Source organism: Elephas maximus, chromosome 16 (assembly GCF_024166365.1).
Source record: "Elephas maximus indicus isolate mEleMax1 chromosome 16, mEleMax1 primary haplotype, whole genome shotgun sequence".
Lineage (NCBI taxonomy): Eukaryota > Metazoa > Chordata > Mammalia > Proboscidea > Elephantidae > Elephas > Elephas maximus.
In genome coordinates, this window is record NC_064834.1 from 40421286 (window position 1) to 40435165 (window position 13880).

The window sequence follows — 13880 nt, forward strand, 5'->3', positions numbered from 1 at the left end:
GTCCTGTTTTCCAAGGTCTTTTCAACCTCAACTGAACTACTTCAAGGCCTGTACTCATACGCCTTTCTAGTACGTGACTTGATTGTCTGGGTGCAGAGGCAAAATATACATCTCTAAGACGTCAGATCCCAGAAAAGACAAATAGTGGCATTCGCATTTGGTTTCTGAATGGTGAGCCAGAAATTTGACTCTTTCCTCATGCAGTGAGGGGGTCCTGGAAGGCTGCTTAATGAGCTGCAAACTTGGTGAAGGGTGCCTGCCAAGTTATCTGCCGGCTCCAGCAAGGTTGGGAGAGCCACCAGATGCCCAGCAGTGAATTCCAGATTTCTGGCCAGCCTAACAGAAAAAACAGAAATTTATTTTCTCACAGCCTAAGAGGCTAGAAGTCCAAATTCCGGGTGTCAGCTCTACAGGAAGGCTTTCTTTCTAAGATCTGGAGGAAGGTCCTTATTTCCTTTCAATATCTGTGGGCCCAGCATTCCTTAGAGATGTACATGTGTCCTGGCATCAATCTTCCCCAGGGTCTAGGAGGTTCTCAGCACAGGGACTCCAGGTCCAAAGGACATGCTCCATTCCCAGCTCTTCTTGGTGGTAATCAGATCCCGTTCTCTCTCCTTTTGTCTCTTGAAAGATGAAAGGCTATGCAGGCTACACTCCAGGGAAACTCCCTTTAGGATGGATCAGGGCTGTGACCAGAGTTAGGGTGTTACATCCTACCCTAATCCTCTTTGATATAATCTTGCCTCACTTTACCACAGGCAGAGATCAGAATTTACAACACAATTACATCACATCACAAAATGGAGAACACCCATACAACGCTAGGGATCATGGCCTAGCTAAGTTGACTCATATTTTGAAGGGACACAATTTAATCTATGATATTATGGAAACCAATATTAAGAGCCTGGCTAAGGGAGGTGAGAGGGGAAATCATGGGGGGGGGGTCATCTCCCGCCCCCAAAAGCGACTGCAACTCTGAGGTAGATGAAGAATTGCCTACCTTTACGCAAATACACACAATCAAGGAGGCAAAGATTTTTAATATTAGCGGTGATGGGGTGAATGGCAGCTTCCTACACAGCTGCCCCATCAGGGATGCCTGGTCCACATTCCCACGAAATACATACAGCTGGCTATGGAAGCATTATGGGTACAATTCAACCCTGTTCCTCCATACTGAGTCCTATTCATCCTCCAGATGGTGTTTAGGCTGCACAGAAGATGCAATTCGCTGAGTTGGCCTACATACCTAAACCGTGGTTTATTTTGCTGACTAGGCATTAAGAAAAAAAAATGCCTCTGTACCTACAATCTACCTTTGCATGAGTGAACATCCCTAACTTGCACCTCCAGGAGTGTAGCCCTATCTCACACAGTTCTGCCTCTGGAGATTCAGAGGGGAATCACAGAAATTACTGGTTTTCCCAGTCACCTGATCCTTATTACTACCTGAGACTATACTCAGCCTTACCGAGTTTGTAACCTGGTGGGGATTTAGAGCTCCCATACAGCAGCCACTTTACCTCTACCCAGGCTACCAGCAGTGTCCATAAGGCAGGCTTAACTGGTGATGACATGGTATCTCCTAGCAGATGCCAGGCCTATCTACAGAGGAGACAATTGTGGGAATGGAGGCTAATCCTCACAGGCCTCCTCCCCTCTAGTATATCAACTCCAGGGAGGCAGCTCCAGCTGCTTGTATCACAGCTGTATGTCTGTATCCTGCAGAACGGTGCCAGAACAGACTACCCACCAACCCAGTGCCGTCGAGTCGAGGAACAGACTAGGCTATCAAAAAATTTGATGAATAAGGGAACACACTGTCTGCACTCCAGGACTATGAGTCTGTCCTTACCCACAGCTCAGGGAACACCTCTAAGACAATTTCTCTGAATCCCAAGAGACAGTACTGGAAAGATAAAATGTTAAGCGTTGTCTTAGTTATTTAATGCTGTTATAACAGAAATGGAAACCCTGGTGACATCGTGGTTAAGTACTACAGCTGATAGGCAAAAGGTCAGCAGATCAAATCCACCAGGCGCTCCTTGGAAACTCTATGGGGCAGTTCTACTCTGTCCCACAGGGTTGCTATGAGTCGGAATCGACTCAACGGCAACAGGTATGGGTATAACAGAAATACCACAAGTGGATGGCTTTAACAAACAGGAATTAATTTTCTCACAGTTTAGCAGACTAGAAGCTCGAATTCAGGGTGCCAACTCTAGGGGAAAGCTTTCTCCCTCTGTCAGCTCAGGAGAAGGTACTTACCTCTTTTCAACACCTGTGGTCCTGGCATTCCTTGTTGATTTACATATATCTTGGCATTAATTTTCCTCTGGGTCTAGGAGATTCTTGGAGTGGGGACCCTGGGGCTCAGGGACACACTCTGCTCCTCGCTCCTCTTTCTTAGGGTAGTCAGGTTTCTCTCCTCTCTGCTTGCTTCTCTCTTTTATATCTCAAATGAGATTGACTGAAAATACAACCCAATTCTGTAGATTGTGTCCTGCCTCATTAACGTAACTGCCTCTAATTCTTCCTCATTAACATCACAGAGGTTAGAATTTACAACACATAGGATAATTACATCAGACCACAAAATGGAAGACAATCACACAATACTGGGAATCATAGCCTAGCCAGGATGACACATATTTTGGGAGGACACAGTTCAATCCATGATAAGTATGCACAGCTACAAAACAGTTGCAGGTGTTTGTATTGGCCTCTGAGCTAAGTTCCACAGTTTGTGCTAAGCCCATTGCAAGCATCTAAAACCAGTGGAGTAGGTATGAGCCTCACAAAGGTTTAGTAACTTGCCCAAGACCACACAGTTAGAAAGGAATATAGCTGGAGCTTGAATTCATATCTGTATGAAACCAGAGCCTCCTCGCTCCCCTGTATTCCTGTATATTCTAATGTGGTAGCTCCTGATTCTATAGGCCCAAGCCAGAGGCAAGAAGCTCTATCTTAAAAGCAGCTCCAGCTTCTGACTTGAATTCTACCAGGTTCCTTCTTTATCACTTACTCCACTTACTCCAAATTCCTCCTTCGCAGCATTGACTCTTGTGTGTGGTACCTGACCATCTGGCTCTCCATTTTCCTCCTCCTTCCCACTGTGTTCTGTAATGTGGTGTCAGATTTTTAAATTAGTCCTTTTCTAGCAAATCCACAGGACCCTGACAATAGTAATGCTCCCCCATGCTACATGTAAATAACTCCAGAATTATGTCCATCCAGGCCTGCAAGAGCCCTTCCAAAACCACCAGCATCTGACACAGTAAGCTCTATTTTGTTCAGGTGAAAGTCAGGCCTGGGAAACAAGAGTCTCAAACTCTTGGGTAATGGTCTCCTTGGGCATTAAGCTTTTCTTCTGCAGTCTATTATTCACCCATAAATATAATATCTACTCACAAGGATATACACAGAAAAGTAAAAGTATGTAAATAAGATTATCATTTGGATATTTTCCCTTTAAATTACTTTTCCCTTAGACTAGGAATTAATATGACTTTTGAAATACTCTGAGGTGATTCCTCAACTAGCTTAATATCTAGAAACTTTTTTGTCCCCAGATCTGTTAGTGACAGAAGCATTAAGCCTTAAGTGCGTTCCTCTGTTTGAATTTAGTATTTAGAACCCACATCAAGGATCCACATGCGGCAGCCTCCTCTCATTCACAGACATAATAAATGTACCTTCAACCATTTCTGAGTGATCCCAAAGCTCTAGTCCTGCTAGAAATTTTGAATTTTTGCTGAGGCATGACTTGGAATACCATATTAAGAGGCTGCTGTAGGTGTTATTGGGTGGAAACCCCAGGTTCTTACTCGCCATGACTCATTTTGGCCAATAAACAAGAGACAGAGGTGAGAGAACAAGAAAGACCTTTAATTCATTGTACAAGGAAATAGAGCCAATCAGAGCTACTGCTACCAAGACTGCTTGCCAAGGGCAGGCAGGGAGATTACTTCTAAAGGGGTTTACAAGTAGGGAGTTCATACAAGTTATATTAGCAACATTCTTAATCATAATTCACAGGCTCAATGGGGTTTACATAGAACCTCCAACCAAAAACAGGATTCAAATGCAAAGCTGGTGGGGGGTGGCGTGGGCATCAGCAAAGGAAATGATTTTTCAATACAACACTGTAAGGGAGGAAGTCCAGTAAAGAATACAGCACTGTGGGGGCTCTGCCTCATAGGGGCACTATACCAAACGAGTAAATCGAGCAGGTAGGCCTGCATTCCCACGTCAGGGGCTTTAGTATCCTCTGTTGTTGTTTTTGTGTGCCGTGGAGTCAATTCCGACTCATAGTGATCCCAGGTGACAGAGTAAAACTGTCCCATAGGGTTTCCTGGGCTGTAATTTTTACAGGAGAAGATTGCTAGGTCGTTTCTCCTGCGGAGTGGTTGATGGGTTTGAACTGTTGACCTGTCAGTAAGCAGCCAAGCACTCTACCACTGTGCCACCAGGGCTCCTTATTCTGACTCATAGCGACCCTAAAGACAGAGTAGAGCTGTCCCATAGGGTTTCGTAGGCTGTAATATTTATGGGAGCAGATCACCAGGTCTCTTCTACCACAGGGTGGCTGATGGGTTACAACTGCCAATCTTCTGTTTTAGCAGGTGAGCACTTAACCATTGCACCACCAGGGCTCCTTAGTATCCTCTACATGTCTTCATTTACAGAATAACTCTAATGAAATGCTGTGGTAATGGGACTTATCACTCAAGAACACTACTCTTAAGGTATTTATTATGAAATGAAGGAGGATAAAAAAACACTAACACATAGGGATGACTCCACGGCACCTAACAACAACAACACAACTGAATGTGTATGAAAACCACACACTTGCAAGTTGCTAAAACTTGTCTCAGCAGAAAAGGCTGGGAATTACTTGAAAACAAATAATTTCAGGGGGTAATAGATTATAGATTTGAGTACATGGAGCTCAAAGCACTTTTACCTATATTTACTCTCTCAGTATGATTTTCTTGTAGATTAGGAAGGCACTACAGCACTCACCATTGTTCTGACTTTTGGATTCATAATTAAATGCTGACGTTCAATTTTCTTCAAGTAGAAATTCAGATTTCATTACAACTTCCAACGGACTTTCAGGTTTGCAATTTTCCACACCGCTCCCACCACACATGGGCACGTACACGCACGTGGGCTTGTGCACACTCATGCACGCACACACCCCACAGATAAGACACTACTATTAGATGACTTTTCCTTCTTTAATTTAGTGCTGTGCTGTGTGTTGTATTTGTTAAGAGAATTCCCAAACTGGTAGGCTTCTGATGAGCAAAGCAGTGGGGACCAAGATTCTGCAAGACAACTGGTGAACTCACAGTAGCCAAGAAAGTAGAAACAAGGGGGGACATCAGGCCAAATCCAGAAGATGCGCATATTAATATTCTCCTTGCCCTGAAGCCTCTGGGTGCAGGACAAGAAGCTAAAGGAGAAAGATATATTGAAGAAGCACTGACCACACGTCTTCCCAGACTTACGTCTTTCAGTATGCTGCCAGGTTTTACCAAAGAACGAGCTCTCTGGATAAAGCTCCCCAGCTCTTAAAAATGGCCTCGTCGGCAACACCTGCATCTCCCTTCCTGTATCACCAGATATAGGGCTTTGCTACAGGGCACAAGTGATCCAACTAAAGGAAGCTACAAACAAGCAGCTTAGAGGGCAGGATGCAGAAAATGTCAACAGATTATTTCAATTAGGCTATCTTACAATTTAAAAAAGACTTTGAAGCTAAAGCCGACATTCAAGTTGGCTTTTCTTGACATGGCTAAAATGTTCACAGAAACAGACCACCATAGAAATGCTGAGGACATTTTTCAGAAAGTGTTGTGCTTGAAGAATGCTGAAAATGAGCCACAGCAAGAGATTCATCACCACTATGGCCATTTCCAGGAATTCACAAGAAGCCTGAAGATAAAGCAATTAGTCATTAATTTAAAAGGTAAAAAAATAGAAAAAACTCAACGCTTTAGAGAAATTGCCTAAAAGACAAATTCATTGGAATGTATGTGTTGTGGAAAGTTTCAGCCTTCTTGGGCTCATCTACAAATTGAAAGTAGAAGCAAGAAGAGCCCTGGTGTGCTGTGAGAGGGCCCTGGCTGCTGACTTGCACACTATGTTTTGAAATAGAGGTCACCATTACTCTTTAATGTGCTTGTAACTAAACATAACAACAATCTCTCCTGTTGCTGCCCTCCCAAAATGTAAATGATGAAATAAAAAATAGTTCGAGAGGCGGAGCCAAGATGGCAGAATAGACAGACGTTTCCGGCGAGCCCTCTTTACAACAAAGACCCAAAAAAACAAGTGAAACGAGTATATTTGTGACAAGCTGGGAGCCCTGACCATCAAAGACAGACTTAGACGACGAACTGAGGGGCAGGGGAAGGAAGAGACCATTCAGAAGTGGAGAGGAGTGACTGGACCTGAATCGTGGGGAGCGCTCAGGCACCACTCCCAGAGCGGTGGTGGCAGTGGCCGTGGCAGCGGTGGCGGCCTGGGACTAGCTTTTGGCCACAGTTTCCTCAGGGAGAAGCAGCCAGCCACACAGCCTACACACACCTCCAGAACCTGAGGAGAAGGGCACTCTCAGCAAAAGCTAAGTACTTGTGTATATTTTACCCCGCCACCCCCACCCCCAAGCCAGCTTCAGCGGCTGAATCCCTGGGCCTGAGGTCGACATTGGTGAGTACCTTGAGCCATCCTCCCGGCCTTGGGGAAGGAAAAATTTGCAATTGGGGGGAAAGGATAATTTGCTAGCTCCATTAACTGGGGGAGCTCAGGACAGAAGCGGCCCCTGTCCAGGCATAAAACATCCGTGGACCTTGAGCACCCTTCCCTTCTGCATGGACCTATGTGGGCCTATTTCGGGAGAATAGGCCCTTGTTGGCAAACTCCAACCATTTCAGCCGTGTGGTGGAGAGGTGGGTGTTTGACGTTTGACATTGCTTTTCCTATTGAACAAGGTCCTCGCCTATCCACATCAGGGACCTAAGGACTGCTAGCTCCACTCAGGTCACCCAGCCACCCGCGACAGGGGTCCAAAGATAACTGGTACCTCACAGTCCTTATAACCCAAAAGTTTGGGTGCCCATGGTCCCTCTGCAGAACCCACCCACCAGCACACTGTAGGGAACAGAGACACGTTTTCCTCAGAGACACTTGGGGGTTGGTTCTCAGCCCCCTGCCTTGTTCAGAGTGTGACCCCCTGCTGCAATCAGATACCAGTATATATGCCAATCGCCCCTGCCCCTCTAAGACTGTAGGACAGAGCCTGTGCCACACACTTGATATCAGCTACCTGGAAATCTGAGCTGAATTCATACAAGAAAACTGAATGGACTCCTAGATTGATACACCTGAAAACAGCTCTAGCCAGCTGGGGACAGGACACCAGAGTTCCAAAGGTGAAAATAATCAAGCTAGCTCACTCAAGCAACCCACAGGGGTATACCAAAACAAAACAAAGCAAGCAGCTATGACACAGTAAGCAAGCATAAACTAATACAATAACTTACAGATGGCTCGGAGACAACAGTCAATATCAAGTCACATAATGAAACAGACCATGATCACCTCAACAGGCTCTCAAAACAAAGAATCCAGGGATCTTCTAAATGAACGTGTACATTCCTGGAATTACCAGATGCAGAATACGAAAGTTTAATATACAGAACCCTTCAAGACATCAGGAAGGAAAAGAGGCAATATGCAGAACAAGCCAAGGAATGCACAGATAAAGCAACTGAAGAAATCAGAAAGATTATTCAGGAACATAATGAAAAGTTTAATGAGCTGGAAAAATCCATACACAGACAGCAATCAGAAATTCAGAAGATTAACAATAAAATTACACAATTAGATAACTCAATAGAAAATCAGAGGAGCAGAATTGAGCAAGTAGAAGCTAGAATTTCTGAACTCAAAGATAAATCACTTGGCACTAATATTTTTGAAGAAAAATCAGATAAAAGAATTTAAAAAAATGAAGAAAACTTAAGAATCATGTGGCACTCTATCAAGAGAAATAACCTATGAGTGATTGGAGTACCAGAACAGGGAGGGGTAAGAGAAAATACAGAGAGAATTCTTGAAGATTTGTTGGCAGAAAACTTCCCTGATACTGTGAAAGATGAGATGGTATCTATCCAAGATCCTCATCGAACTCCACATAAGGTAGATCTGAAAAGAAAGTCACCAAGACTTATCATAATCAAATTTGCCAAAACCAAAGATAGAGAATTATAAGAGCAGCGAGGGATAAATGAAAAGTCACCTGCAAAGGAGAGCCAATAAGAATAAGCTCGGACTACTTGGCAGAAACCATGCAGCCAAGAAGGCAATGGGATGACATAACTAAAAAATTGAAGGAAAAAAATAGCCGGCCAAGAATCATATATCCAGCCAAACTGTCTCTTAAATAATGAAGGTGAAATTAAGACATTCCCAGATAAACACAAGTTTAGGGAATTCATAAAAACCAAACCAAAACTACAAGAAATACTAAAGGGAGTTCTTCGGTAAGAAAATTAACAATATCAGGTATCAACCCAAGACTAGAACACTGGGCAGAGCAACCAGAAGTCAACCCAGACAGGGAAATAAAAAAAAAAAAGCAAGATTATTAAAAAAAAAAAAAAAGCCCCAAACAGTGTAGCAGCAATGTTATTATATAAAAGAAGACAACATTAAAATAATAAACAGGGACTAAGAAATGTAATCATACACCTTCCATATGGAGAGGAAGATACGGTGATACAAAGAAATTAAAGTTAGGTTTAAATTTAGAAAAATAGGAGTAAATAATGAGGTAACCACAAAGGAGACAAACTATCCTACTCATCAAAATCAAATACAAGGGAAAAATACAGACTCAGCAGAAACAAAATCAACAACAACAAATATGAGGAAAGGACAATATATAAAGAAAATCTACTCAGCACATAAAATCAGGTGGGAAAAAGAAGCTGTCAACACACAAAAAAAGACATCAAAATGATAGTACTAAATTCATACCTACCCATAATTACCCTGAATATAAATAAACTAAATGCACCAATAAAGAGACAGAGAGTGGCAGAATGGATTAAAAAACAAGATCCGTCTCTATGCTGCCTACGAGAGACACACCTTAGACTTAGAGACACAAATAAACTAAAACTCAAGGGATGAAAAAATATGTATCAAGCAAACAACAATCAAAAAAGAGCAGGAGTGGCAATATTAATTTCTGACTAAATACACTTTAAAGTTAAATCCATCATAAAGGATAAGGAAGGACACTATATAATGATTAAAGGGACAATACACCAAGAAGATATAACCATATTAAATATTTATGTACCCAGTGACAGGGCTGCAAGATACATAAAACAAACTCTATCAGCATTGAAAAGTGAGATAGACAGCTCCACAGTAATAGTAGGAGACTTTAACACACTACTTTCGGTGAAGGACAGGACATCCAGAAAGCTCAGTAAAGACACGGAAGATCTAAATGCCACAGTCAACAAACTTGACCTCGTAGACATATACAGAACACTCCACCCAACAGCAACCAAGTACACTTTCTTTCCTAATGCACATGGAACATTCTCCAGAATAAACCACATATTAGGTCATAAAGCAAGCCTTAGCGGAATGCAAAACATTGAAATATCACAAAGCATCTTCTCTGACCATAAGGCCATGAAAGTGGAAATCAATAACAGGAAAAGCAGGGAAAAGAAATCAAACACTTGGAAACTGAACAATACCCTGCTCAAAAAAGACTGTATTATAGAAGACATTAAGGATAGAATAAAGAAATTCATAGAATCCAATGAGCATGAAAACATTTCCTATCAGAACCTTTGGAACACAGCAAAAGTGGTGCTCAGAGTCAATTTATATCAGTAAATGAACACATCCAAAAAGATGAAAGCGCCAAAATCAAGGAATTATCCCTACAACTTGAACAAATAGAAAGAGAGCAACAAAAGAAACCCACAGGCACCAGAAGAAAACAAATAGTAAAAATTAGAGCTGAACTAAATGGAATAGAAAACAGAAAAACAATTGAAAGAATTAACAAGTCCCAAAGCTGTTTTTTTGAAAAAATTGATAAACCACTGGCCAGACTGACAAAAGAAAAACAGGAGAGGAAGCAAATAACCTGAATAAGAAATGAGGGGCGATATTACAACAGACCCAACTGAAATTAAAAGAATCATATCAGATTACTATGAAAAACTATACTCAAACAAATTTGAAAACCTAGAAGAAATGGATGAATTCCTAGAAACACACTATCTACCTAAACTAACACAAACAGAGGTAGAACAACTAAATAGACCCAGAACAAAAGAAGAGATTGAAAAGGTAATCAAAAAACTCCCAACAAAAAAAAGCCCTGGTCCAGACGGCTTCACTGCAGAGTTTTACCAAACTTTCAGAGAAGAGATAACACCATTACTAGTAAAGATATTTCAGAGCACAAAAAAGGATGGAATACTCCCAAACTCATTCTATGAAGCCAGCATATCCCTGATACCAAAACCAGGTAAAGACACCACAAGAAAAGAGAATTATAGACCTATATCCCTCAGGAATGTAGATGCAAAAATCCTCAACAAAATTCTAGCCAATACAATTCAACAAAATATCAAAAAAAGAATTCACCATGACCAAGTGGGATTGATACCATGCATGCAGGGATGGTTCAACGTTAGAAAAACAATTAATGTAATCCACCACATAAATAAAAGTCAAGAATCACATGATTTTATCAATTGATGCAGAAAAGGCATTTGACAAAGTTCAACACTCATTCATGATAAAAAGTCTCAGCAAAATAGGAATAGAAGGAAAATTCCTCAACATAATAAAGGGCATTTATATCTAAGCCAACAGCCAACATCACCCTAAATGGAGAGAGCCCAAACATTCCCACTGAGACTGGGAAGCAGACAATGATGCCCTTTATCACCATTCTTATTCAACATTGTGCTGGAAGTCCTAGCCAGAGCAATTAGGCTAGATAAAGAAATAAAGGGCATCCAGATTGGCAGGGAAGAAGTAAAAGTATCTCTATTTACAGACGACATGATCTTATATACAGAAAACCCTAAGGAATCCTCCAGAAACCTACTGAAACTAATAGAAGAGTTCAGCAGAGTATCGGGATACAAGATAAACATGCAAAACTCAGTTGGAGAGTTCCGGCCAAGATGGTGGACTAGGTAGACACTACCTCTGATCCCTCTTGCAACAAAGACTTGGAAAAACAAGTGAATCGATCACATACATAACAATCTACAAACCCTGAACAACAAACACAGATTTAGAGACGGAAAACGAACAAATAAGGGGAAGCAGCGACTGTTTTCAGAGCCTGGAGCCAGCGTCCCAGTCAGGAAACCTTGGCGCCGGGCTTCTGGGCCCAGGGGAGCTGAACTCAAAAATCTTGTGATGGCGCAAACAAGGGGCGCAGCCCTACCCCCCTGAACTGACCCCAGGAGGGGGCCCAGCTGGTCCGCGCGGGCAGCATGGCGAGCGGCTGGTGGGAGAAGTCCCCAGGAGGCAGTGACTGGTTTTGGAGCCGGGAGGGCAGCGTCCCAGCCGGGGAACCTTGTCGCTGGGCTTTGAACTGGCAGCAGAGGATCTGACAGCGGCTTCAGCGGGTCAGACCCCCGGGGGCAATCTCCACACAGCCAGCACACGTAGGCGACATGCCCCTCGGGAATCTCAGATAAAATAGTCATTCCAAGCAAGACAAGCAACTTTGGCTATATTCGGAGGTGCTACTCTCCTATCTCTCTGAACCCTCCCCCACCCTTCCCAGGCGGCTTCATTAACATCGGAATTTCCTGAGCCAGAGGGAGAACGGCTCCGGCTCCGTGGCGGCTTTGCTTTACCCCCCCTTTTTTTTTTTTGGTCTTTTCCTAACCCATTTTTCTGGCCTGAGAGAAGGAACAACAAAAAACCCAGGGCCAAAAATCCATCCCTAATTGGACTAAAAACACATAACCAGCTACAGCCAAGCATATATGATCCAAATCTTGGACTTTCATCCTTACAGGGCACAAGGTGGCGGTTATAATCCAAAGGCAGTTCTGATAGGGATCTGGCTGCATTTTTTTTTAGCGGATTTTCTGGAAAAACAAGTTTCCCAGGTCTGATATCTCTGCTTATTCAACAGAGCCCTAACTGACGCACAACAGGGAACTGAGGGCTGAAGCTCCCCCCACACCACCTAGCCTCTTGCCTTAGGGGTCTAAGGAGGGTGACACCTACCAATCAGTAGAGGTACTTGCATTGGGGGCCTAAGGTACAGCTGCAGTACCCTCCCACCAAGGTGCTATAGGAATAGAGACACACCTACCTCACTGACACTTGGGGGAAGCCTGTCAGAATCCTGCCCCTCCGGAGGGTGAACCCCAGCTGCTAATAGAATCTGGTGCAAACAGCTATCACCACTACTTCTCGAGGTGGATAGGTGTTAGGGTGCAGCACACACTTGATGACCCAAAATCAGATTCTACTCAAGAATAGTGAATAGACTCAGGCATATATATCTGGCAACAGCCCAAACCAGCTGGTAATAGGTCATAAGTAAGTCAAGGGCTACAACAAACAAGACAGCACAATCTAGTAGCCCACCCACGTATATTGAAAGAAAACAAAACAAGATAAGACTCAGTGAGCAATTATAGAATAAACCCCTACTAAATTTTTTTTTTTTTTTATATCTTAGTGATGGCTCGGAGACAGCAGTCGATATCAAACCACATAAAGAAGCAGACCATGACAGCTTCTACAACTCCCCAAACAAAAGAATCAAAATCTTTCCCAAATGAAGATACAATCCTGGAATTATCAGATACAGAATATAAAAAACTAATTTACAGAATGCTTCAAGACATCAGAAACGAAATAAGGCAAACTGCAGAAAAAGCCAAGGAACACACTGACAAAACAGTTGAAGAACTCAAAAAGATTATTCAAGGACATAGTGGAAAAATTAATAAGTTGCAAGAATCCATAGAGAGACAGCATGTAGAAATCCAAAAGATTAACAATAAAATTACAGAATTAGACAACGCAATAGAAAGTCACAGGAGCAGACTCGAGCAATTAGAATGCAGACTGGGAAATCAGGAGGACTAGGGAATTAACACCAACATAGCTGAAAAAAAATCAGAAAAAAGAATTTAAAAAAATGAAGAAACCCTAAGAATCATGTGGGACTCTATCAAGAAGGATAACTTGTGTGTGATTGGAGTCCCAGAACAGGGAGGGAGGACAGAAAACACAGAGAGAATAGTTGAAGATCTGCTGACACAACACTTCCCTGACATCATGAAAGACGAAAGGATATCTATCCAAGATGCTCATCGAACCCCATTTAAGATTGATCCAAAAAGAAAAACACCAAGACATATTATCATCAAACTTGCCAAAACCAAAGATAAAGAGAAAATTTTAAAAGCAGCCAGGGAGAAAAGAAAGGTCTCCTTCAAGGGAGAATCAATAAGAATAAGTTCAGACTACTCAGCAGAAACCATGCAGGCAAGAAGGGAATGGGATGACATATACAGAGCACTGAAGGAGAAAAACTGCCAGCCAAGGATCATATATCCAGCAAAACTCTCTCTGAAATATGAAGGCAAAATTAAGATATTTACAGATAAACACAAGTTTAGAGAATTTACAAAAACCAAACCAAACAAGAAATACTAAAGGATATTGTTTGGTCAGAAAACCAATAATATCAGATACCAGCATAACACAAGGTCACAAAACAGAACATCCTGATATCAACTCCAATAGGGAAATCACAAAAACAAATTAAGATTAAT

At 42.3% G+C, this 13880-nt stretch overlaps 1 pseudogene; it reads left to right on the plus strand.

Moving 5' to 3' along the window:
- The first annotated feature begins 5159 nt into the window (after nucleotides 1–5159).
- The window catches only part of LOC126059994 (interferon-induced protein with tetratricopeptide repeats 1B-like), a 94841-nt pseudogene continuing 86120 nt past the window's right edge, over nucleotides 5160–13880 (plus strand).